At 48.1% G+C, this 20,163-nt stretch overlaps 1 protein-coding gene and 2 long non-coding RNA genes across 3 annotated transcripts in view; 1 reads left to right on the top strand and 2 right to left on the bottom strand.

Moving 5' to 3' along the window:
- Positions 1–20,163, bottom strand: part of LOC122363959 (segmentation protein cap'n'collar-like) — a 93,978-nt gene that overhangs the window by 27,234 nt on the left and 46,581 nt on the right. The window lies entirely within an intron of this gene.
- On the top strand, positions 1,604–4,923 carry LOC122363961. Its single transcript, XR_006253463.1, has 3 exons — positions 1,604–2,116; positions 2,907–3,047; positions 3,575–4,923. It is a non-coding gene; the product is annotated as an uncharacterized LOC122363961 (long non-coding RNA).
- Positions 4,734–7,954, bottom strand: LOC122363960. Its single transcript, XR_006253462.1, has 3 exons — positions 7,582–7,954; positions 7,230–7,303; positions 4,734–5,959 (listed from the first exon to the last, which is right to left on the bottom strand). It is a non-coding gene; the product is annotated as an uncharacterized LOC122363960 (long non-coding RNA).

The following is a 20,163-nucleotide window of genomic DNA, read 5'->3' as shown; positions in this document are numbered from 1 at the left end:
CATCGCTGTTGGTTCTGCCGTTTTTAGCCCAGATAGGAACGGTCGCTGATGGTTATCCGGTTGTTAGCTTCGACAGCTCCGCGGATGTTCCGCCGTTTTCGTCAGGGCCTGTAGGCACCGCAGTGCCGATGTCGATGCATGTCACCTACAAACGAGGTTACGTAGGCGGCCAAACACTACCTACCTGCACGGCAGCACGTGCACCCTGGACGTCCGTCAAACCGTGCACGCGTCTGTCTGGCCGCCCGCGCCGGTCCGGACCTCCGGCCGGCGTCCTCCCGGAGTTCCAGACAGCACGGCCGTGGCGGCCCGGTCTGCTCCGGGTTCCGGGCCCGGGTACTCGCGAGATGTACCGATATGTGGCCGGTCTCATGAATCACATGCCGGTCCTGCAGAGTAGAGATGCCCTTTTTGAACCCGCGAACCCGCTTTCTGCGGGTTTTCAAAACCCGCAGGGTTTTTGGCGGGTTTGAGAAGCAAAACTTGTCGTGTGGCGGGTATTTGGCGGTCAGACTTAAGAACCTATAATTTTTTTTATTTTTTTTTTTTTAGATGCAAAACACAATGCCAAGTGCATTTGCTCAGGTTAACAATACAACATTCATCAAAACAACTTTTAAAACAGAACCAAATATAAAAATATATCAAGGAAGCACATTTCAAATGCAAAACTGAAAACAACCAGCAATAGCATCCACAGTCTGGCAATGACCAAACCAGGGTACAAGCAATAAACTACTAAGCATAAATAAATGCTGATGAAAGCATTCCATAAAACATAAAAGACCCTGAAAGCAAACTTATAGGAAGCTGAACTGAAGTCTATGTGCACTGTGCAGTGTGCACTAGATATACATTATGGAAGAACCCAGACTTAAATGAGATGTTGAAAATCAGAGCAAATGCCACATGTTACTTTATTTGCGTCTGGTCGGCATAAAAAAGAGCTATCAGCTAAACAAAATTTGATGCAAATTCATTGATTACCTATCCTACTCTATGTTCTGTTCCACCCTATATTACGAAAATAACACACCAATCACCCTTACAAAAAATCAAAATATAGACTGGCCGGCCCAAACATAACGCAATACAATACTGGCGCACTTCCGACATTCTGACAAGGATGGGCATTTGACTGCGTCAATTTTGGTCTCTGAGGTGAAGGAAAGCTGTCATTGATGACGCAATAATTTTCAATCAGTTTTTCTGTCTTGGTTTTTGAATGCCTCAAAATAGCAGTTATACATGTTACAAAACCACGTAGCTGCGGCCGATTTCATAAAGGTTTGGTAGTAATTTACACCTAGGTGCATTTCTCACCCCTCAAAACTACAACCATACTGAGGGAGCGGTTTCATAAAGCTCGGAGGGCATAAATTTCGGCAGTTGTAGTTTTCTGCTTGCTTTGATTGCATTTTACTACCAACAGAACTTTAATAAATATTTTAATTCTGTGAATTATCAAAGTATTAATATGAAATGACTTAATTATTTTAATTCATCAATAATAAAATTAAATATGATGTTTAAAACAATAATTAATAGGTAATCAGACAAAAATTTATTTGCTATTCTTGCATTAGGAATTGTAAACAAAAACAATCGTCCAAGGCCATAGAGAAACTACTGCATTCATTTCGGCCGGCTGAATTAGGTTCAGGATATTGATATATATAAATCCCTTTTGTACATTGATTGCTTGGGTGTTCATTTGTTTCTGATATATATGTTTCAGTGTTTGATTTATGTTTTGATGTGTCCAAACGATCAACGATGAGAGCGTCGCAGTGAAACAATCAATAAGAACTTTAATAAATATTTGGCTTTGTGCGCACGTTAAACTTTGGACTCTAAATTCTGCCATAGAATCGGAATTGCGCGATCGGAGGGTAGAGGGCAGGGTCATCGCAACAAGCTTCGCTTAGCGGTGGCTCTGTCCTTGTGAATCCTTCCCATCAAAAGGTTCGGACTAAATTTATAAAAAAAAAAAAAATAAGCTGCTGCCCAAGGTTTGGCCTTGGTTGAGTTTCAGTTTGGTTAGAAGGCATAGCGCCTCTCCTTAGTTCAAGTTGCAAAAACGAGTGCGACGACTGCTAGTTCTGACTACTGAAATGTGAGTATTACATCACTTGCCTCACACAGCTTCTGCTAATTGATGATGTGGGTACTGGGTAATCCACAGCAACTGGTGTCAGTGTTCATGTGTTACTGTTACGGCATAGTTGATGCAGCAATGCAAAGTATCTATGTACCATGAATTAACAACTCAATCTTCTGCCAAGGTCAGGGTGGCAACATGAATGGTTTTGAGTATAAGGATGATGAAACTATTTCAGGCTATGTCAATACAAAAGTGGACTAAAAAGTGTTTGTCATTCTGATTCCATAAAAGCATTTGCAAATACTCATTGGTAATTTGAATTGCTGTGTCTTTTGTCAAAATCCCCATGAATATTTCTATTGACAAAGTACACTGTACAGGTATTTTTCCTGTAGTAAGTACAGATACTGCTCAGGTGCTGTCACCCGTTTGTGCAAACTGCAAAGTCTCCAGACTTGTCAGTTCTCGAGATATTTACACAAAATTTGCTTAGAAAAGTCATCAAATAGTCTAACAGAACAAAACATGCCTCATCTAACTTGACCCAACTTTACCTTATAACCTACAACCTACCACCTACCAACCTGCCACCCAGCAACCTACAAACCTACAACCTACCACCCAGCAACCTACAAACCTACAACCTACTGCAACTTTTGGTGAAATTTGTATAGATATCTTCAGAACTGGCGAGTCTGGTGACTTCACAAACAGGTGGCAGCACTGGAGCCACTAGCTAAGCTATAAGATTGCCAACAGCCAAAGTAAGGTTGTTATTAATATCCTTAATCCTATTTTCCAGCTGCTGAAAGGAAGACTGGAGGGCCTTTAGCAGCAGTAGCAGTGGAACTTGGAAGGCTGCCTTGAGGCTGCCTGGCTGGCCTCTACAACAGAGACGAAGTTTAGAAGTTATTTGTCAACAATGTTGTCCATATTGCAAGAGGTGAGACCATGTACCTATACTTTATTACCCAGGGTAGGTATGGTAGGCAGTTTCCCATAATTTGTTGATTTGGGAGGGAACAGGCAAACATTTAAATAAAATCATTTTGCACTAATCTCTGGCTTTTGAGAGCAATTTTCCACTTCCAATTTTACCAAGAAAAACATTTGCATGTCTAGTCATTAGTTGTATGGCTGTATTACAGTGATGTATTGGGGAAGAAGTTAACAAAACGTGATAACGTTGTTAGTGCATTCAAAGATCTAGTACCGTTTGGCATTAGATTGTAGGTTGGTACATTTGTTGACATAAAGCTAACAAATTAAACAGGCTGGCATTTTAAACAGACTGTAACAGTCTTACTGCCATAATTGATTACAGGCACCGGTTGTTTTCAGTCAAACTCAAGTTTTGAGGCAAACATTTCACATTTTTTTATTTTGTTTCAGTTGTGCTAATTGTGTTCCAGCTTATAAGGTCTTCAGAATGCAATTAAATGTAATGCATGTAATGCACGCATGTTGCAGGTGGCTAACGAGCACCAACCAGCGTGTGCAGCAGCCGTTCCGTTGTAAACGGTGCGCTGACCGCGGAGCCGGGGGTTGTCGACCGCCGGCTGGCACTCACCACCGTCCACCCCAAGCTGGCCATCATCGACTGGCTCGAGCACACCAGCACGCTGAACCAGTTCATCAGCTCGACGTGCCCCGACTTCGAGCAGTAGTGCGCCGAGACGCGCGAGCTGTTCAGTGGGAGCAGATGAAGCGACATGGGACTCAGAGCGGCGCCACTGACGTGCAGCTGCAGCTGATCGGAATCGACAGGACACGTGTTCGCGGCTCGGCCACCACTCATCAGCCTGCTGCTCGTGCCGTTCCGTCTGACGGCGCAGATGACCGGCCTGGCGGCGTCTCTCGACGCGTCCGGCCACACCCGGCTGCAGGCGCTGCGCTCGTCGCTTTGGGTTGTAAATGCCGGTGAGCAGTGAGGGTTGCCTCGCTGAGTCGTGTGGGCGCTCGTCACTGTAGAGGTCGCTGTGAGCGCTGTGCTCCTCTTCGACCAGAGGATAGGTGGCGGTAGCGGTCGGTACGCAGTCAGCAGCGTACTGACACGTCATATACCGATTGAAGGTCTTCAGTGCGTTATGAATATGGCGCGGGTAGCTCGATTCCGGCGGCGGCGTGACACGGTGACCCCGTGACCTCTAGCCGTGTCGGTCCGTGTGCGCGGCCCATTCGCCCCCGACTTGGGTTGTCGATGGCGGCTGCCGGTGCCCTTAAAATCGTACGTGTTTTAAACAAATTAAAGGCAAGTGATAGTGATATCAAAAAGGTATAATTTATTTTCCTAATGATTTTATTGCGTGCTTTGACTGAGTGTCTTGATTTACGTTTGTTTGCTTTCAAATTTACGATAATACAACAGCACAGGGTCAAAAGGCGGTTAAGACGTAGAACAGTAGCTGTTACATTGAGGCTTTGTACGCGAGCCGGCCGGCCGAGTGATAACTGTGCGCGCGCGCCGTATAAGAGATACTGATTCGGAGATACTGATTTCCAAGATCGTCGAGCGCCAAGTTCTGCGATGGCAATATCTCCTGAATATAGTGAACACTGAACACAGCGACAGATAACAACGCCTTGACAATTGTTTTCGTCGTAATACGTGCTACTCAAAGAATGCCACGAAGGTGTGTCGTTGCTTTATTTGCTAGTCCGCACATCTGAGATCGTTTGAGACAAGTGTTTGAAGTTTAACCGGAATCGCTCTGATAGCTGCGATGCAAATTCCAACAGCTGTTATTCTACTAATGAATAGGTAATTATGCTATTGCTGGCCATGAATTGTGAATAAATCACAAATTTTGTAAAAGCAAGGATTGTTTCCGACCGGACCAAAGCACACATTTTCAGAAATTTTGGCGGGTGGGGTAGGAAAGGGACGCAGCCGGCCGCTGACTGCACGTTCAGGTGCGTCGTGGCGTCGCTGATGAAGTACACCGTGCATATGTTTATCACCAAGAAATTCATGCATTGTGATATAAAATAAACAATGAAACAATTCCAAGCGTAACCACCCAGACAGACGCCGATCCGCCCCCAACATGGCAACACGCTAATAATTTCCTCGAAACTCGCTGAAGACGACTCGCCAACCATTTTGAGCAATATATGCCCCGCTGCGGAGGCGAATAGTTCACTCGCCCACTCGGGGACGCAGCCGGCCCCATCACACAGTGTCAGGCACTGAAACGGTTTGATATAGGCGGTTTTACACAGTCTGGTCCAACTATTATGGGACGCGCTTACCGCGGGCGCCGCAGTGCTCGCACACGTGCAGCGGAGCCGCTTGTCCGTCCACGTACTCGCTGGCGCCGATCTGCTCGATCAGCGACAGTATCTGCTGGGCGGTCTGCTAGCGCGCCACCTCGGCCAGGGCGGACGGACGGCGGGCGGGGCAGTCGGAGAATTGGTGCCGCTGTCCGGGGCCGCCACGGAATGGCCAACAATCGGCTGCGACACCAGCTGCTACAGCTGGGCAAGCTGCTGGCGGCCCTCGTTTAGCGTGGTCAGTTCGCGCTCCAGAGCCTCCTCTCACAGAAGCGATTCTCGAGCTGTGCCAGCGCCGAGCACAGCTTCTCGTGCTCGGCAGAGTCCACAGCGCCGCCGCCCATGAACTGCTGCAGCCATGCGCGCAGCTCCTTCTGCTCTCTAATGATGTTCTCATAGGCGGCCGCGGTCCCGGTGACTGGATGCGGCTGGAGAGGCTCGGAGATGCGCGCGGAGGCCACTCCAGCGCTCCGGGTTCCAACACGGAACCGGCAGCGGACGGCACGGCCGTTGTGTGATGAGCCAGGACGGCTTCTCCTGATGTGCCCTCTGCATCAGCTGGCTGCTCACGGCTGGCGCGCTCTATGGGACACGGACACCGTGTTACCGTTAGACGATCCACTAACGTGTTATCATGGGACAAAAAGGGAGGTGTAAGATGCAATACTCTGTGGCGTGCTCTATTGGAAGAGTGGGGAAAAGTGTAAGATGCTGCTATGGGACATGGAAGCAGATGTAAGAGAAGAAAATCTGCCCGAGCTACCACATGCAGATTTTCTTCTCAAGATGCAGGGCTGGAAAATGATCAAAATCACTTCATGTTACATTTTAATTGGATAATACATAGGTACACAATACAAACAAGACAGTACTTTGTTCCATTTCCAGCCATTGCCAAAAACAATAGATGCTTTATGTATGCAAAGCTCCTATATGAAGCGAAGCAAATTATTGAACGAAGAAGCAAATTGACAAAGAACCTTTGACCATACTAGGCCATGGGTGGAACTTTTCAAAGGAAGTTGGGTTATCAATTCATAAAGCAGGCGTCTCATATGCTGGCAACAGTTTTGCGAAAAGTTTCTAGAATCCAGTTCTTGAGATATTAACAAGAATATCACTTTGAGCTACACATTGTAAGTGTTAGGTTTGCGTTTTTAGGATTTAGGTTGTAGGTTGTTGGGTTGTATGTTAGTAGGCAAGGTTAGGTCAGATGATATTATTCTATTAAAGGGACCTTCCCCACTTTCAAAAAAGTTAATGAATTGGCATAAAAGTTAGGTCCCGTGGTTCAGAAAGATCAAGAACAAAAATCGACCAAATTTCAATGAAAAATATTCACTGGTGTCAAGATATTTGACTTAAACTTGTGTATACTTTTTGGGACCTCTGCTGTTCCTATTACGTCATTTGGTAGCAATAATTTGGCATCCTTAAGCTCGGCAAATGTGCACAAATATATTTTTTTGACTTTCATATGCCATTTCATACAAACATCTCAAGGAATGGAGTCAAGCAACTTTCTATCAACAGTTGGCCGCATGTGAGACACCTGTTATGGTGACAGCGGAAGTTGGTGAGGCAAAAAGATGTCAAACCTACAATATCTGACTGTTACGTAGAAAAAAATGCTACACTATCCATTTTTTGAATACAAACTAATTTTAGGAATACAAAGACATTTAGAAGTTGCGCATTGCAAATGACATTGATTTAAAGAGCAACAACGACCTACCTACCTCCAACTTACTAAGCTACAGCCTATCAACCTACAGGCTACAATCCATTCGGCATTCAGGCCTTTTGTATACTGATAATAATACCAGAAGCCTCTTTGGGTATAGCAGCTCACCTTGGTTGGAAGACCTTCAATTGATGTAGGTATGCACTCCAACTCGCAATACTGACAACTTGAGACCAGTGAATCTGTTGATGATGACGGGCAAAAGTATTAATATTAATATCAATATAAGTACCTACATATGATGATGTAGCTGACAATTGACATATCAATATTACACATCACTTGTGGCAAAAAGCATTATCACACTCATTTTATATATTACCATGTCAATGTTGAAGAAAGAACATTCAAGTGGCTCCCTGCAAACTCTCAGTCTCAAATCTTATCAACTATACCAACAACAAATTTCTGCCAACAATACATTCTCGTGGTCTACAAACAAAGTTGAAGTATCACTTACTGCCTTCAAAGCTCCGGATTCTTGGTCAAATAGTTATTTCAAGATAAATAGGTAGAAAATTCGACTCATTTCCACAATTCGATGTTCAAAACAACTGGTGATGTCAAGTTTGGTCAAAGTTATGCAGCTCAGAGCAACGCAAAATTTTGTGGGATATCAAGAACATGAAAAATTACTTGAGTGTAAAATGCATCGCTTTATGAAACCGATCTGCTGCATTTCTCTCCAAAAACAGCTGTTGGGCATAAAAGTCGACGTAGTAGAATTTCGGTCGCAAAATACAACCCCGTTTTCTTTATGAAACCGCTAGGGCATAAAATCCGGCAAAAACGGGTGGGAAATTGCGCCGGATGTATTTTACTACCTTTTATGAAATCGGCCGCTGGTCGCATTTATTTCTTTTGTCTTTTTACGTCCTTATCATTTGTATGCCGACAGATGACCAGCCGGAGAGCATTACCAAGACCATCTATAAAATCATTACATTTAATTTAGTATTTACTGTCTCTTTATTTCTAAACCGGTGATTAACCTCTAAATTGTAAAACTTTAGCTGTTGTGTAAAATAATTTAATCAGAATGGCACATGAATATGCATTATACAACAGTGTTTTCGCAACAAGTTCGACTAACTACGGCCGCAATAATTTAGTCGCTGTAACATTCCTTCATCAGCTGTTGGTGACGCTTCTGACGCATGTTTCCAGAAATGCGTGGTTCATTGGTGGTTAGTTGCAAGGCCATATATGTTATTATACACTGAAAAAATTTTTACTCAGTTTTCTGAGTAATAACTGAGTTGCCATTTTGTCCAATGGTAAAACTCACTCTAAATCCGCGTACTCAGGTAAAACTCAGGGCGGAACGCAGGTAAAACTCGGGAAAAACTCATTGCAAGTGAGTAGCATGTGAGTAACAAAGTGAGTTGCCATTTTGTCCGATGGTAAAACTCAATTAAAACTCAGTAAGTACTCATGCGTAGCTCATGTCCTACTCAGACAACTCAGGCCAAACTCAGGTATTAGTAAGTCATTACTCATGAAAAACTAGGAAGTAACTCACATGTAACCCAGCTGGTACTAATGTATAACTCAGGTGGTAGTACGGCCATAACTCAGTTGGAACTCATCGGTTATTCAGTGAAAACTAGGGCTGTACTCAGGACGTACTCACATCGATAACTCATACGATACTCGGGTGTTACTCAGCCTCAGGCGCCGCCTGAAACGGCTGATCTGATTCGTTTTATATTGGCTCAAGCCAATGTATAGGCTTGCCGCCCATGATAACAGCTGCTGCATCAGCATTATGCAATATGCATGCATGATGCTGATACAACAGCCACTACCAGGCAGCTAGTCTATATATTGGGATTGGCCAATATATAACGAATCATTGCCCAAAACCAGCATACATATCTGTATTATACCATGCCCGACCAACGTCTAGTCTTGCAATATTCGCCCCAGCCCTTACAAGAAATACGTGTTTGTAGAAACGGTCGCATTGCGCTGTATTTCAATTCTGACACACGCCAAAATGCGTCGGGGGGGGGGGGATCGACTCCACGTCAGCTCAGCTTCACTCTTTTGCCAGCTTCTCGACCTCAGTCTTCGCGGCTACAGGTGGCTGGCGCTCAGCATTGAATGGTGTGTGGAGCACATGGATACACACAAACCACAGCGTGTTTCGCACTTTGTGCGCCGTTTGTTGACTGAGCACAAAGTGCGCCGTCGCCCACAGCAAAAGACTTCCTTCCAAACCATGGATCCCCACAAGACTTTCCGTTCGCCCCACGATGAGGCGGCACCGTTCGTTTCCTTCGGACTTGTTATGATAGGGATGATCCAAATTTTCGTCACCCGTGTACGCCACCACTGACGCCTTCTCCGCCAAGATGCAGAGAGGAGGCTCAATGGGCCGTTCCCTGAAAACACAATAAAAAAGTCAGATTTTCTTTTGCCAGTAAGAGAAACGGAAGTTATAGGGCATGCAAGTTGATTGAAATATCAAAAGTTATCAAGTTACTTCAGCTCAAAATTAATGTTAAACCGCGCCGTGCTGGTGCTCTGAGTTTACCGTGATGTACTGGGGGGGGGGAGGGGGTCGTATTCACGTCCCCTCTTCTAACTCGGCTGTTGAGTGTTGGGCCACGTAGCGACACGCAGTAAGCGGCATTCGAAAAAGCATAAAAGATATTTAAGGAAATACTTGGGTAATTTTTAAGGTCAAGTCAAGTGCCAGGTCACCAGAGGTCAGGAAAGGCCAAATTTTGCTTACTTCAATATTTTCGAAAAATCTGGTGCTTAACTCGGAACCAAAAGAGCTGCCCGCGGAAAAATGCAGTCAAAAGCCCTTTCGACGTTTTTTTTTTTTTTTGCTGGCGTTTGATCTCAGATTTGACCTCAGGTCAACAATTAAGCCTCCAGAGAGCAAAAACTCTAAAAAAGCCGTTTTTACCAAAATGTTTTCTGTAATATTTTCCACTGAAGAGTTGCGACATTTATTTTGCCGTTAGCATAGTGTTCCTCTCGTCGGGACCAATGAACTATAATTAGACCTTGAAAGGCCATTTTTAAAACTTGACCTCAGGTTGACCTGACCAGGTCATGTTGCATATCAGTCGATCCAAACCGTCAAGCTGAACACATATGAGGTGTTTTATTGCACTAGCAAATATATTCTATACATGCCGTAAGGTTGATACTTGAGACATGGGTGATGGGACAGTATCAAAAACGCTATAAAATGAAATCCGTTCGATATTTCTTTTTTGACATTTTACCTCAAACTGGTGTGAAATCGAGCGGTGAATTCCCTGAGCGAAAATGACAAAAATATCGAACGGTTTCCATGGCACGTTGCGAACGGTGCGATCGTCAGCGACCATTGAAATTTTTCTGATGTTAAGTCATTTGACGTGACCTGACCTTGAACGACCTGGGTCTAAAATTTCTTCATATGCAGAAAAAATGTATGAGCAGGTGTGCCGAAAATGGTGACGCTGCGCGCCGCCGTTCTTAGATATTCGCGAAAAACCTGAGGGGGCGGGGGGGGGGAGGGCCCAGCACAGCGCGGGTCAAGGTGGGATGGTCACCTTAACAGACGGGTTTAGTCTCGCAAAACACTTCCATGGGCGTCCAATATTAAAATCAGCTTGAAACAATCACATAAAATGTGTTACACTTAACAGTAATGGAAATAACTATGTCACGTTTTTAATTATTTATGGGTTAATTATGTCACGTTCAAACGCGTCTCGCCGCGGTATCTAATAATCTAATATGTAAGAAAGGTTGAAAATGCTCGCTGAAATCGAATAGTGTACGAAAATATGTGTGTAGGCATTTAAAAAAAAAAAACAGTCCGGAAAAAATAATAACAGTCGGAAAAATAATAAGCACAAACGAGACAAAAGAATCTTAAACGGTTCAGCGAGCGGAATTAAGACCATGGGCTCCACCACCGGGAGGGAAGGGTACGGGGGACGTGTCCCCCAATATTTTACATTTTTAACATTGTGCCTATGGGTGCTGCATGGAAAGAATCGACTTCAAACAACCTTCGCCCCCCCCCCCCCCCAAAAAAAAAAAACATCGGGTCGTGACGGAGTTCTTGTTTAAAGAAGTAAAAAGGGTCAAATGAACGTTCTTTTAGGATAAGGACAACATTATCCCACAAACATGTTTTTTCAATTTAAATATAACATAACTCACCTCTTCTTTTTCGAACTATGCCGGGTAGGTATCCCTCAGTTTCTCGATCGATCTGCTCCGCCGTTCACGGTTGGCACCGACCTCCTGACGCCGGCGGGGAATGTCTGCTGGTCCATCAGTTCACCTCCCTGTTCTCCGCGGCGCATGCGATTGATAAAAGCTTCATCGACAATCACCGAGTTCTTCACAGATAACCTACCCATCCTTCGCTGCACGCCTTCCCCGCTCCTGCACTCTCCTGCACAATTTCACAATAGCCTCAACAATTCAACGTGAACTACGCGAGTCACCGCGCCACAACGGACTGAAGCGCGCGCCGTGGTTTTCGAACGCAACGGCTATAATACTCATCACGCGAACTCACGCATCACGCAGGAAACTCACCCTGCCGCGCATGCGCGCATCTTCAAGCCGGGGGTACCTCACGCACAACTGCACGTGAATTTGCGAGAACTCATGCATTGCGCAGGAAACTAGATTTGCCCAAGCAAAACTCATTTCCGACTCAGTTGGAATTCACGAAACTAAGCACTCAGAACTCACGCATAACGAAGTCACCCTGGTGATGTGAGTTAGATCAGCCAATGAGTGAGCACCACTATCGTATTCACTGAGTTTCTTCATGAGTTTTTACTGAGTAATGCCTGGCCTGAGTAAAAAAAATTTTCAGTGTAGTTGGTTTTTGCTGGGATTTTGCATGATTTGTTTTATGTGTAGATCGACTGGATACTCATTATTCACTGTGTCACTATTTATTTTTAACTGGAAATCGCATATCTTTTTATATCAACATTCATTTTGATAACAATATCATTCCAGAGGCCTAACATTGAGAGGGAGCCAGAGTGAAATTTTGATCCTCAGCCAATGCTGAAGGGTAAGGTGAGAGAAAGATTTTACTGAACTCTTCAGAAAGGAATTTCAAATGTATTGATGCATTATTCATTTTCCACTATCCAGTGTGCACTTCCTGAGGACTTAGCATAGCAATTTCAAGTCCTTACTATTTGTTTGGCTGTCTTTTTCTGCACAGCAATGAAGCAAGTAAGGTTTATATAGCTCTAGCATTGACTCAGCTGTATTTTTTTCTTGCAAAAGTATGTTTTTAAGATTGCGGGTTTTTTGCGGGTTCGGCTCAGACAAAATCAGCTTGCGGGTAGTTGTGGTTGGGCAAGGGGTAGCTGCGGGGCGGGGCGGGTAATGAAATTGCAAATTTGGGGCATCTCTACTGCAGAGCCGCCTCGGCCGCTCACGGCTGGCGTTCTGCCAAAGGGTCGCCCCTGAGTCAGCCCCGCCCCGAGAGCCGCGTCCGCTCACGGCTGCCACGCGGCCCACCGAGTAACGCTCGCGGCTGCCACGCGGCCCACCGAGTAACGCTCGCGGCTGCCACGCGGCCCACCGAGTAACGCTCGCGGCTGCCACGCGGCTCACCGAGTACACCAGTCAGCAGCGTCTGCGTCAGGGATACTTCAACTTGGCAAAACGCCAGAACGGAGGGTCTGTCTGTTAACTATGCCGATGGTATGTATATGGTCGAGCCTCGGCAAATGCAGTCGTCAGGAAACAGTGTGCTGGAGTGAATGTCTAATATAATATGACCAAATGGCATGCACAGTGCACTTCGTGAGTCGTGCAAAGGCAAGCTGTGCATTTCAGGCCTACGTAGCTTATCACGACATGCTCAATTTGCTCATTGCTCATCATCGCCATCAGTCATCACGACACATGTGGCAAAAGCTAAACGAAATTCATCAAATAATTCATATTTTGGCTGATGCAATCAATAACAAAAGTAAACACCAAAGCTTTCTAGTGGCATAGCTGGCATTTGTCAGAAAAGAGTTAAGTACTCGTAAATGCGGTTCGCAGTTGTTTCGCGAGCCCGGCTGAAAAGATCTGTTGGATGGTCCATCATGCACCAACCGTACAAACAAGCAATGCAACACGTCCGGAAAACCCCCAGCTGGACGAGCTCGGCCGCGCCTGGCCCGGACGGCGACTTAGCTCCCAAACTCGTCTACTGGATGCTTCGTGAGCACCCAAGCCTATCAGATGGACGGACACGAAACGAAATCCTCACTTCAGCCGGCCAGATTTAGGTGGATACGTGGAAACAAGAGAAGCGAAAATTGTTCCGTGAAAACTACCTAACCTATCAACCTTCCAATTTCCGTTGAGTTACATAAATGATAAGTGATGAGCAATTCTTTTTTATGGTTAGATAGGCAAGGACCAGTATACAAATCTCTTGGCACAACTAAATCACATTGAACCTTCTTTTCTTAAAATAGTGAAACAAAAATAAAAAGGAAGCGTTAAGCACAAAAGCTGGGTCTTGACAAAGGACAATGCCCTCTGTTGGGCGTGTCTGAAAAGCTGCCAGCTGGCCGTCGTCCAGGCCAAAACACGGGCTCGAGGCTCCCCAAAGTCAAACACACACGGGCCAACGGTAAAACACGGCCTGTCGGCAGGTAAATTCCGACATGTTGGCCGAGACGGCCGTCAGTCACAGCAGGCAAGGAGGGACATAAAGCTCTCAGAAGGGCTGGCGGCAGGTGCCAGCGAGAGCCCCGTCATCACAAATGATCACGTCCCGCCGGCGTGCTTGCGACGCGTGACACTTCAAACCATCCACGAACTACTCAACTGAAGTGGAGATTACGCCAGTGCACACTGGCGCCCGATTGGCGTTATCTGCAGGGGCCTATCAGCGAGTGCCATCTAAGAAAGTCTGGCCAGGAAAAACATTAAGTTCTGAGGAACGCTCTAATCACATCAGTCCTATTGAATGGGGATGCATCGAATCAAGCATGCGGTAAAATGAGGCGTGCAAACACGAGCGATACCATACTACCTCGGCTGATAAGCCGGCGTCTGAGAGCCACGCCTCTATGGCAGCAATGTCTGTGAATCTGGCCGGCGCGGCTGCCCCTGACCTCGGCTCAGCACTCAGATGGTCCGGTGGGCGCCGCTGCCGCCCGCGCTGCCGCGCAGTCGCCGCCGCCGCTCCCAGGGCAGCCCCGTCTCCGTCCCACAGCCCCGAGTCAGAGCCGGCAGACGCAGACTCCACCGGCAGGGAGTCGTCGACTCCAGAGTCCGCCGGCGACCACTCCGCCGAGTCCCGCACCAAGGAGTCCGCACCGTCCACAGCAGAGGTCCCCCACACGCCGTCCCGGCCGGCAGATCTGCCCGCACCCCCCTGCCACTGCTCCGAGCCATCGTCACTCGAGTTCGGGGATACAATCCCGATCAGATCCGCGTCACTCAACTCCAGATCTGCGCCGCTGAACTCCAGGCCGCCTGTTTCCAGACACTCCTCGGCGAGGCCGTCCCACTCGCCGTGATACCGATTGAACACCCGGCTGCGGCGTCCTCCGTGCCGCTCACCCTCCGCGCGGCGTCCTCCGTGCCGCCCACCCTCCGCGCGACGTTCCCAGTCGTGCTGCGTCGGCTCCAGTCGTCCCCAGGTGTCCCCACTCGACTCCTCGTCTCCGACCGGGACGGAGCTGTCACAGAGGCCGACACTTCCCGGGGCAGACTCTGGGGGACGCCAATGCGTCTCCTCGCGACCGACGTCCCCAGCGGCTCCCGACTGTTCCCCCTGCGTCAGATCGGCGTCCACAGCGGCTCCCGACTGTTCCCCCTGCGCCAGATCGGCGTCAATCATCTCCCAGAGGGAGAACCCGGTGGCCGCCGGTCCCGGCCCGGGCTCCAGGCGGGTCCAGACCTCTCCGACCTCCGCCCCGGCGTCTGCAGGGACCACTGAAGGGCCCCAAGGAGTGTCGCTGAGACCGGAGGAGTCCAGGGCAGCTGGTCGGCGCGCGGGTGCTCCTGCTTCCTCTCCGGGGGCGCCTCCGCCGTCGGTGACCTGGTAGGCCTGCACGTCTCCCCAGGTCCGTGGAAGCCGATCATACCGTCCGAGGGCACTGAGTTCCTCCAGCAGCCGCCGCTGGTACCGGCCCAGGGGAGAGAGCGCGCCACATGCACTCCTCGGGACTGAGGGCTGCACTACCGGCAGGCGTCGGCGAAGAGAGACCCTCGCTAAACCAAGTTTCCCGTTGGGCTGAAGAACCAGGTCCGTCCAGGTCGCCTCACCACGCTTTGATAGTTTATCACAGACACATTTAAAGCATCCACCGCGCTCCTCAAATGTTTGCGGCCCACCCTCCCAGTCGCCATCACAGCCCGCGTCCTCGGCGTCTGCACCCAGCTCAGACCACCAGCAGTCCCGGGCATCAGCGCCGCGCCTGGTCCAGCTCCCGTCCATGGGCCAGTTGGGGCCGCCGAGGTCCTCAGCAGCAGGAGCTGTGGGACGGTTCCGCAGTAGACTGGCGATGAGCGAGACGTGCACAAGACCGCAGTACCATTTCCAGCACCTTCCAGACATTGTTTCCAGGTGCCTGTCGAGCCTATCCGCGCTTTTCGCTCAATTTCAGTCCACTTCTCCCGCAGACAGCTCAGGACCGGCGGCTCGGCCAATGTAACTCCACCGTGCCCGTGCCATAAGGTAGCCCCTCGGGGACGGCACGTGCCGCCAGTCGACGCTGCGTGGCACGTGCACGTGCAGCGTACAGCACGTGCACACGACGTCACCTGCAACGACCAAATGTCAGGCCACGTTCCCCTCGCGAGTCCAGTCGGCCACTGAGCGACCAACACTATGTATACTTTTGAGAACATCCGCTGGCGCCGTCCCGATAGCTATTCATGAAGGACATCTGAGGATAAGGCATCGATGTTAAGCACAAGGTGTGGAAGAATAGCGTGGATCCTGATAATCTGTGGAATCCGGAGCTGTGCGAGCGACCCTCCCCTGCATCTAGTATAGCTTTATGGACCAAGCGCCTCGTGACACGTGGCACCGAACACTGGAGCAAAGGGCAGCTAGCGCAGAAGAGATATAAAACGTTTTTAGTGGGAATTGCGTCGAAGTACAGCAAAAATTGCGTTGAAATGAATTCAAAATTTAGTAAATGATTTGTTGAGTCTCAGATCTATCATTCGATAAAACAGAAGGAATTTGAGCAGTACAAAATTTTTCTTCTGAGTTGTCACTTACATACACTAAGAGTACCTCATATTTCGATATTTAAAGTAGCTCATTGCCAGGCAAACATCATCGCCATTCATGGGTGGAGAATGTTTGAAAAAGTTACCCCGGCCGGCGACCGATATAAGTCGCGGGAAGACGATATACTCACGTTGTTCTCAACGGTCATCATCAAACCCCTATTCTGACGCATGGAATAGGATGCTGTGTTTGCTCAAGGATAAGCGTTGTATCCGACACCGTATTATTCATAACATTTTTGGAATGACCGAAAAGGCAATTTCCTTTTAAATTATTATTTCTTTTTGCTTAAACTTGCAATTTCACACCGAACCCAAACCAAACCATATGCCATTTTGAGTACCTAAATGTTGCGTTTTCAGCTTTTTATTGTGTCTCAAAATAGCTACAAAAAGACAACTCACCATAGTAGAAGCTTTACAGAGAAATTGACAGATCGAACCAAGCAAAGCACTAAAATAGGTCACTGACATCCACGGGCGTAGCCTTTTTCAATGTTGGGCGGCTCTTATAATACAAACAGGGAGTCGATCCAGGAATATCGACCGGTCCCGGTCTCGTAGCTCAGTTGCTAGAGCGTTGGATTCCGCGTGGCGAGAGCACGCGGCCCGGTTACAACAGTCCGAGTTCGAAGCATGATGGCCGCTCGGTGTTTATGAGCATTGAGCACCCTGACGGGTACGCTCATAAACGGGTGTGGTTGCGGTTGGTGGCAGGTCAGTTGAAGGCAATGAGGTCAAGCAGTAGTTTTGAAAAAGTGCGCCGAAGGCGCGCCAAAATTTCGAAACTGAAGAGGATTTGAGAGCAATCTTGGCATTGGCGACCACACGCGGGTCTTAGGGTTGGAGATTATGGCAAGTTAAGTAAATGGTAAATACCTACCTGATTTGCAATATTACGCCCATGGAAGTCAACATTCGAAGAGCGTGAGTTTTCTTTTCTCGTATGGAGACAGCTTTTAGGATTTACAAGAGTAGAAAAGTTACCCCGGCCGCGCCGGGGTAGGCTGAAAGTTACCCCGGCCACGGCCGGGGTGGCCGGGGCAGGTTCTCCACCCATGTCGCCATTCATAAATGTCTCGGAATTTAGCAGCATCGACGCCTGTAAAATATATCACCCAGCGACCCAAGGAATTCCAGAAATGGCCCAATACAATCCAAGGCATTGCGGTGCGCCTACCAAACGCACGTCCTGCGAAACGGCTGCCATTTTACAGCAGCTTACAGCTGGCCATTCCCAGGCCGCAGTTTAGCTCCTCATGCGTTGGCTCTTAACGGAAAATCGTTCTATCGACATGGAGTCGTAGTTTATTTAGAAATGTCGAATTACCTGTCTTGTAACAGTGACACCACGAACAAACTATTGGACAAAGTGCTTGAGCAAACGAATCGGCCTCGGCTCCTATCAAAGTTCGTACTGAGTATGTACACTCGGGGGCAGATTGATGTTCCACCACTCCCTACCCATCGGGCTCCCATGAATCAGAAGTGGCTGCTGCCAGTGGCAGCACAGACAGCACTGGCACTGGCAGGCAGTGCTGAGCAGTGCTGAGGGCAGGCAACACTGGCAGAAGCCACTTCTGAGCCATGGGAGCCCGATGGGTAGGGAGTGGTGGAACATCAATCTGCCCCCGAGTGTACCACCGGAGGTACTGCGGAACGAGCTGGCGGTGTCCGCGCGTTGGGTTTGGTGGGCGCACTGAGCCACTATCAGGGTCGCACTGCACCGAGCCCGGCATCCAGCCACCTCACGAGTTCGCCAGCACGCGAGTGTAGCGTATCCGGTGCCGCGGAGCAGTCGGCAGATCCCTCGTCACGCGACGGCGGGGAGTGGGACGGCCAGACGGGTGATGAGAGCGGTCAGAGAACAGACAACAGGAGCAGAGACAGCCGCTGAGCCAGGGACAGAAGCCGACAGGACGGCGGCAGCCTACCTCTGAGAGAGCAGACCCGGGCCGCCGGGCCACTGACCTGTGGTGGGAGCCCTCCAAGGAGCGGAGCGAGCGAGGTGTACTGGAAGCGACCGGCACGTCCCAGCTGACCGACTGAAGCCGCCGGGACAGGGCGGCCGACCGGGGAACAGTGACCGAACGCCGCCACCCTCCCGGGAATAGACCGGGCAAAAACGCCGCACAAGGCTGCGATGTTTTATTACACCTGGCAGCGTACCTGGCGCTTTTTCGGCAACGGCCGATGTTTGGGAAAAATGCGCCCGTGCCAAGTGTTTTTAGCCTGGCGACTACGAACCTGCGCGAGTGAAAGAGGCACTTTGACAAACAGAAATATTTATGACAATACCTTCGCCAGCAGTCGTAAAGGAATTCAGGTCGTTTGTTCCCCCGCGCCCTGATGGGGTCTGCCGAGCAACGCGGTCTGATGGGGGGGGGGCGTTTTGCCCCCCCCCCCTAAGATCTCGAGAACCACGCAATATAGCGACAAACGGTAAACGGCGTTGGATAGCCCCAACGGGGAACTACCTTGTGACCCAATTTCATTAACCTCGGTCAAACCGATGACGTCACAGGTCAGGTCAAAGGTCCAATTTTCACCGTTTACAGGCAATTCAAGAAATGCGTTGTAATTGTAAAGTCGAGTAAAATGCATTTCATTGAAAATCATCGATGGGAAAATGTTCTTCAAACACATATTTTGCTATTTGAGGTCACTGATACCAGGTCAGGTCACAGAGGTCAGGTCACTGGGGGGGCACAATATGAAAGTGTCGTGTGATACATGTTTTATGGTCCATTTTACATGACAGATGCGACTATGTGGGTCAGGCAGACTTTTGGGCCAGCTTAGGTCACGTTTTGGTCAAGGTCAGGTCAAGGTCAGGTCAAGGTCAGGTCAAGGTCAGGTCAAATTAGGTCAAATTTCAAAGTTGATATTTTTGCATATGGGTTGCAATGGGTATCGATTCGATGCAGCTCGTCACGGGGAGTTCAATGATGGTCTCCGTTTTGCGCTACGAGGTCTAGAATTGCTAAAAATTGAGTTCAAAAATTTGACGTCATCAATTTTTGACAGTTTTTTCGCTATGACTTGGCCAAAAAAGAGGTATCGATCTAAAATTTGGTATGTGTATCGAAGAGCGCAGGGACTATCACATATATTCCGGTTTTTTTCGAAATTCGATTTTTTTTTGGAATTTTTTTGAGTTTTCTAAAAAATCAATTTTTTGATTTTTTGGGGTCAAAATCCCAAAATTTCGAAAATCCGAGATAGCAGTTTTGTAGCGCCGTCTTTTCTCTACACAACCACAAAAAGAACTTAAAAATTGCTTGTTAACTGTAGAATTGGTGAGCGTTTCAAGATGTCGTGTTTTTTGCTCATTTTTACTCGAACATGACCTCAGTTTGACCTCGGTAACTCCTGACCTGAGGTGACCTGTGACTTGAAATTTTGTGTGAATGTGTCAAATTGATGTCCGGTAAGGTACCCAAAATTTGGCGGCGCAGCGCCGCCGTTTTCTCGCTATTTAAGAAAAACCACAGTGGGGGGCCAAAATGGCCCCCCATCAGGGCGCGGGTTAAATGAATGCCATTCGTAGAGAGAAATAATTCGTAAACGATCGGCTAATTCTATGCAGGCGCATACATATACAATTCGTGCACAAGGGACACTCGTATAGTCGTATATGCCTACGCGTAGTGCCACGATTAAAGCCAGTTGTAAAGAGAGACATTACTAGCAACATACGCAGCTTGAAGAAATGGCGGCATGTCACCATGAAAGACGTTAAGCCGGAGTTTATTGGCTCGCGAGAGACAGTAAACCGTCAAATTACCACGACCAC

This window comes from Amphibalanus amphitrite, unplaced genomic scaffold (genome assembly GCF_019059575.1).
Source record: "Amphibalanus amphitrite isolate SeventyFive unplaced genomic scaffold, NRLGWU_Aamphi_draft 000649F_arrow, whole genome shotgun sequence".
In the NCBI taxonomy this organism is placed as follows: Eukaryota; Metazoa; Arthropoda; class Thecostraca; order Balanomorpha; family Balanidae; genus Amphibalanus; species Amphibalanus amphitrite.
This window is presented reverse-complemented; position numbering and strand designations above follow the sequence as displayed.